Below are 6000 nucleotides of genomic sequence, written 5' to 3'. Positions count from 1 at the left end.
CGGATAGCTTGACCGCGGTGAAATGTGGCATGTTCCGGCTTGTTCGGCATGTTCTGGCCAGAGCCGTATAGAGAGAGAGTCGCGACAACGGAAGTTCAAAACGCTTGATGGTCACGTGATTCACGGAGACTTCCGATAGTTCCAGGAAGTTCAATTTGAGCGCATAAACACATAGACAGAACTGCGATTTGAGGATTATTGTGAACATATGGCGACCAACTTTAGGCTAATTTTAGAGCACATTGCTGTTTAATGCTTTGATTGTTTTATAATTGTTATATATTACGTTCATTTATATATTTAAAGGGACAGGAAGGGGTGAGAAATTCAGATTAGATTAATCTGTAATCCCATGGTATTGGTGACCTAAGTAATCTAAATGACTAATGTACATTTTCTGACAGAAGGAAAATTTTCTTTGACTTCATTGTGCAGAAATATGCTTTAAAAGGGTACATTAAAACACATTACATTTACATCCAGACAGTATATGACATATACATTGATAAATTATATATATCTTGTCTTTTTAATACACACTTATTTACAGCAATTAATTAATTAAATCTCTAATAATCTCAAATATTAATATCATGTCAAGCAGTTTTTCTGTTTCCTTTCCTCTGTGTTGTTTGTGTAGTGTCCACCATGGTTTGCTGTGTTGCATGGGGATGCTCCAATCGAGCAAAAATGTATGGTTTCCCCACTGATACTGAGAGGAGAAAAAAATGGTTGTCTCAACTAAGCAGGAGCAATCTTACCCTCACTAAAGATTACAACAGCAAATATATATGTGAGGTAATCATCAAACACTGCATTTGCACTTTTCACAATAAACACACTATTGGAAAGCTTAATGCCTGATTTATTAAAATACAGAATAGTGAACAAAAAAAATCAAAGACTCCAGACAGACTCGGGTGCAGGGTGAGGGTGCTATCTAGTTGCAGGCTCCATTGAATCCCCTATGGTTCTTTGGCTTAAAGAGAGAGAGGAGAAAAAGACAGGAGAAAATGATTATTATGAGTATTGATGTGATATGAATATGAACTTGTTGCACATCCTTGGTTGTTTTTTATACGTGTAATGAGTGTATACGTATCCAGTAAGTGTTCTCTAATACTGTGTATTCACCCACTGTGGGATATGTATATGGGTAGACAAAACTGAGTTGTCATGTGTGAGGAGTAAACTCACATCACTCTGCAGGCACATTTTGAGGCAGACCAGTTCATCAAAACCAAACAGGGCAAGACTAGGCTGAGAACAGATGCTGTTCCCACCATTTTTGTACATCGCCCCGCACTCAGAAAGAGGAAGCCCCCTGCACTACGATGCACCACTGGACCTGTAAAGACAGGGCCCATAGCTGCTGATCACAGCTATAGTGTTGACACAGGTATAATAAGTATGAACTCCTAATAATTATATTATTTCTTTAAGTGATAGAATATTTAAAACTTAATCACACTAAATAGTATACGTATTTTATATCCAGCAGTTTCAAAAACTGAGGAAATACGTTAATAAAATAAAATAAAAATAAATAAAACGAAATAAAAAGGAAAATAAAATAAATAAAAGGATAGATAAATAAAATAAAAGGAAATAAAACGTTAGCCGGTACTCCAAAATGGATATCTTCATTTTACCTCCTCGACCCAACACACTCTACAATCACACTCAAATGTTATATTTAACCAATACTAGCTACCCCGCAAAAACATCGCGTTTAGGTGAAATGGCATTAAGAGAGGAATTTACAATTAATAGGCTGTCGGTCGTTAATGTGAAATCTCGCTAACCGTATTCGCGTTGTCTTAGCATAGATTTAGTTCCCTAAATCTGCTTATTAATAGGTGGATAATTCACTAAAATGCTTTAATTCACATTTTAATGCACATGCTAATTTGATTCCGATGTCCTTATAATACACAATCTGATTTTTTAAGCGTACTAACCTGTAAAAGTGTATCACAGATGGTCCACTGCTCCAGTTTGACTGCGCTGCTCGTATTTGCTGCTAACTTCCGGGAACTATTGACAGGCTCCACGATCCGCCATTGCTGTAAAAAAACTGGTCCATTGGAGTGAACGGAGTTGACGCGACTCTCTCTCTATAGGGCTCTGGTTCTGGCATTCTCTGGCATGCTCTGGCAGGGCTGGCCCTTCCATTAGGCAATATTGGCAAATGCTAGGGGCGCCGTCTGTCTAGGGGGGCGCTCGCGTGCATGCATTTTTTTTTTTTTTTTTTTTTTTACAAATGAACAATTAAAAAATGTGAAAACAAGCAAAGTCCACATAATCATAATTTCATTGTTTAATAATATTAGTTAAATTAATAATTATTATAATAACAACACACAACACCTATCACCCGTGCGCCAACCCACCCTCCCCCGCGTGCTCTGCACACCTCGTTACTGTTTCTCTGTGGGGGGAAAAGACACCACAGAGTGAGTGACATCTCCCCAGGGCCAGATTATGGGGGGTCTGGGCCCCGGGGCCAGGAGTTTGCAAAGGGCCCCCCCAACACTCCAACCCCCCCACCCCCGCGCCAACCTACCGTACCTAAGGATTCTACAAAAGTTTCTTTCTGCTCTTCCTTCTTGCAAAGTCGTCCACTAACTCATCAAAGTTGAGCTGTCTAACAAACTCTGATTCTATTGCAAGAAGGGAGAGTGAATTCAACCGATTTTGGCACATTTTCATCCTGAGCTCATTTTTAATTCGAGCCAGTCTGGAGAATGACTGTTCCTCTTCAGTTTGTTATTGGCAAAGTCAAAAAAAAGTCTGAGTGCTATGTAAACATTTGGAAAGTGGACTGTAAATCCAAATTTATCATGGTCTTTAGCATTGTTTTTGGGCATTTTTGTTCTTCTGAAATGAATGATTTGTAATAACTGAACAAGTTCGTCTGCCAAGCTCATGATCAGATCAGTGGGATAAGCTGCAGCAAGAGATTTGGCCCTTAACGTGAGCTCAATGTTGTGTGGTAGGGCTGGACTGTTTGCGAGCTTTTAATCTGTTAATGGAGTTGTCCCACGGCAATTTAATTCTATTTAATATATTCCACAATTTTAATAATATCTATCACGTGATCTGGTGGTGAGGTTAAATGGCCCAGGTGCGAGCGTGTGTGATGTCTGTTTCTGGTCTCCAGGAGTGTCGTGTTTGAATATAGTGTATTACGGAAACCGGTCTCCAGCCGGATTATTTGCGAGTGGCTGCGGTAGACACCTTGAGCATAATTTCCGTCGAATAGAAGGCCACTCCGGTCCGGACGGCTCTCCAACCATTGTGATTTGCTTATAGGCGTTGAGCGTAGCATCCCGATGCTAATATGTAGATTTGTTTCACTATTCGGGAGTTGTGGGGACCAGTCAACCTCACGGTCTAGAGCATGTGAAGCGCAGTGGAATAGCGACGTACCTGGACCACCTCAACAGGCCAAGCGTGCACCTTTCCCAGGTGTTTTAATTGGTAGGTTTTCTGTTTTATGTGTTTTCTTAAACGGGTTACTTGTATTGTTCATGTAAGGATACCTTACTCTCGTAGTGTTTGTTCCTAGAGAAAATAATTCAATTTTCTTCTCTTGTATAAAGGACCAAGGCCGGGCTTGTGCAGGCCACTGTTTTTTTCCCACCATTGTCTTTAAACGCGAACACTAGAGTAGGAGGAACTATTTGTATCTGCTTGAGTAGCATTCATTTTTTAAATATTTTTCTTAATTGTTTTCTGTGTAGTAATACTCAGCTGTTATCCACGGGCACGCGGCATCAGATTACAATACCCTATTGTCAGTCATAGGTGTTTTTATTGCCCAGCTGTGCGTGTTATAAGTTATATGAAGCCTGCAATTTATGCTAGCTTTGGTTTTTCTTTGGTTTGAGTGTTTCACATTGGTTTTTACTGTGTTATCTTTTATTTTGGCTCTAAGCTTTGGTGTTGTGACATTTTTGTGTGTGCACAACTAGTGCAGTAAGCTCATATAGCTACATCATAGGCAAAGCAATTCTATCGACATTACTGACTAGAAATCGGTGGATTTATTTAAATTGCCCACGCATCGGTGTATAATTTTTAGTTCTATGCTTTGTCTTATCTTAGTATTTTAATACTTGTTACTAAATAAAATTATTGACGTGTAGAACAGCTTGCCTAACCCATTTATTTGGGTATTTGTGGTGTGGGAACCTCCACCCGGTCACAATTGGCGCTGCAAGCAGGATAATCGTTATTGGAAGCTGTTCCACTTTTGTACTGTTTTTAGTAAGCGGATCAGGTGGTGTTCCTCAGTATTTTAAGTGTGGTGGGAAAAACAGTGGCCAGCACAGGTTGAAGATATTATTGGAGCCATCGGGACCTACAGAGACGACTGCAAACTTCCAGGAGGGGGCTGCAACTATTTTATTTGTGTTTTTTTGTAAATTAGTATATATTCTGTGTATACTGTGTTGTTGTGTATATTAAGTATTTTTTGTGTGCTTAAGAGTTCTAAATTTTTCTCCTTCTCTTCTGATATTTCCAACATGGCCGATGAAAATATAGCAGAGCAGCTGAGGGCACTTACTGAACTGGTCCAACAACTTCGGGCAGAGAACAGTAAGCTCAGGGAGGAAGCAACTCACCAGCCCACAGCTAGAGAGGTAGGTCATTTAGGAAAAGGTAGCTCTTCAGTGCAGTTCCCCAACCCAAGTGGTGGTCTCGAAAATCAGTCTGTCTCTAATGGGGTAGCAGAGCGCTATGTGTATATGCCCAGGGAAAGGAGATGTCCCCGGTTTTCTGGGGATGTTTCGGTGGACTCTCTATCTGTAGAGGACTGGGTAGAGAAGGTTCGTCGGTCCTTGGTTTTACGTCCCGTGCCTCGTTCCGAGCAAGCTTTGATAGTGTTTGACTTACTAGAGGGAGAAGCAAGAGCTGAGGTTAAGTTCCGTCCTCTCTCTGAAAGGGATGAGGCAGAGAAAAATTTTAGTATTTTATTCAGCATGTATGGGTGTGCTCAGTCCTCCATTAGCCTTCAAACCCAATTCTTCCAACGGCGACAGCGTGAGGGAGAGTCCTTGAGAGTATATTCCCATGCTCTCATGTCCCTAATGGAAGCTGTAAAATGTCGTGACTCTACCTGTTTTGCTAACTCTGATTCTGTTTTACGTGACCAGTTTATTGAGCATGTGCGTGATGGTTTGCTGAGGAGGGAGCTACGGCGTCAGGTTCGTTCACACCTCACTATAGCTTTCTTGGATATCCGCAGTGAAGCTTTTCGCTGGGTAGAAGAAGGTGAAACAGTTGGTAGTCATCGGCCACATGTGCGCTCCTGTAACACTTATGCCGTAACAGAGTGCGAGGCAGGATCCAGTGCTGTTTGTGCACCGGCGTCAGATGAATTGGCAGAGTTAAAGGAAAGTCTTCGACGACAACAGACCCAATTGGATGCTATTCTGAAACGGTTAGAGGCCCCTGTAGTGCCTAATAATTCTAGGGGTGGTCCTTCAAATAGTGACTCACGATACCGGTTCCAAGCCGATGGGAGACCTATATGTTTACGCTGTAGTCAACCTGGTCATATTGCCCGTTTCTGTAGAGCTGAGTTGGGAACTGACACTGGCAGTAGAGGGGCGTCAAACCACACAATCTCTCAGCAGCAGGAAAACTAGATCCCCCCCGACACATGAGCCCAAGTGTCGGGAGGGGAGGGTTTGGGCGTTGATTCAGCCAGTGCAGTCCAACTGATTGGGAAGTGTCCGGTAGTGGAGGTTACGATTGGGGGTGTGGTTTTGCTGTGTTTATTGGACACAGGCTCTATGGTGAGCACTGTAACCTCCCAGTTCTTTGAAGAACACCTTCAAGGCCAACTTCAGCACACTATTCAGTCTTGCCCTTGGTTATGGTTAAAAGTTGCTAACGGTTTAGATATACCCTACTTGGGCTATTTAGAAGTGGATGTATGTATTCTGGGGAGGATTATGCCCAAAATGGGCATATTGATCACCAAGAGCT

At 41.7% G+C, this 6000-nt stretch overlaps 1 long non-coding RNA gene across 1 annotated transcript; it reads right to left on the bottom strand.

Annotated features, from left to right (window-relative positions):
- Positions 1-848: 848 nt before the first annotated feature.
- LOC143521040 (uncharacterized) lies at positions 849-2129 on the bottom strand. The gene is made up of 3 exons (XR_013132611.1): positions 1962-2129; positions 1198-1382; positions 849-979 (listed from the first exon to the last, which is right to left on the bottom strand). It is a non-coding gene; the product is annotated as an uncharacterized LOC143521040 (long non-coding RNA).
- Between the last annotated feature and the right edge of the window lie 3871 nt (positions 2130-6000).

This window comes from Brachyhypopomus gauderio, chromosome 8 (assembly GCF_052324685.1).
Source record: "Brachyhypopomus gauderio isolate BG-103 chromosome 8, BGAUD_0.2, whole genome shotgun sequence".
In the NCBI taxonomy this organism is placed as follows: domain Eukaryota; kingdom Metazoa; phylum Chordata; class Actinopteri; order Gymnotiformes; family Hypopomidae; genus Brachyhypopomus; species Brachyhypopomus gauderio.
The sequence above is the reverse complement of the archived record's forward strand: the minus strand, read 5'-3'. Positions and strand labels throughout refer to the sequence as shown.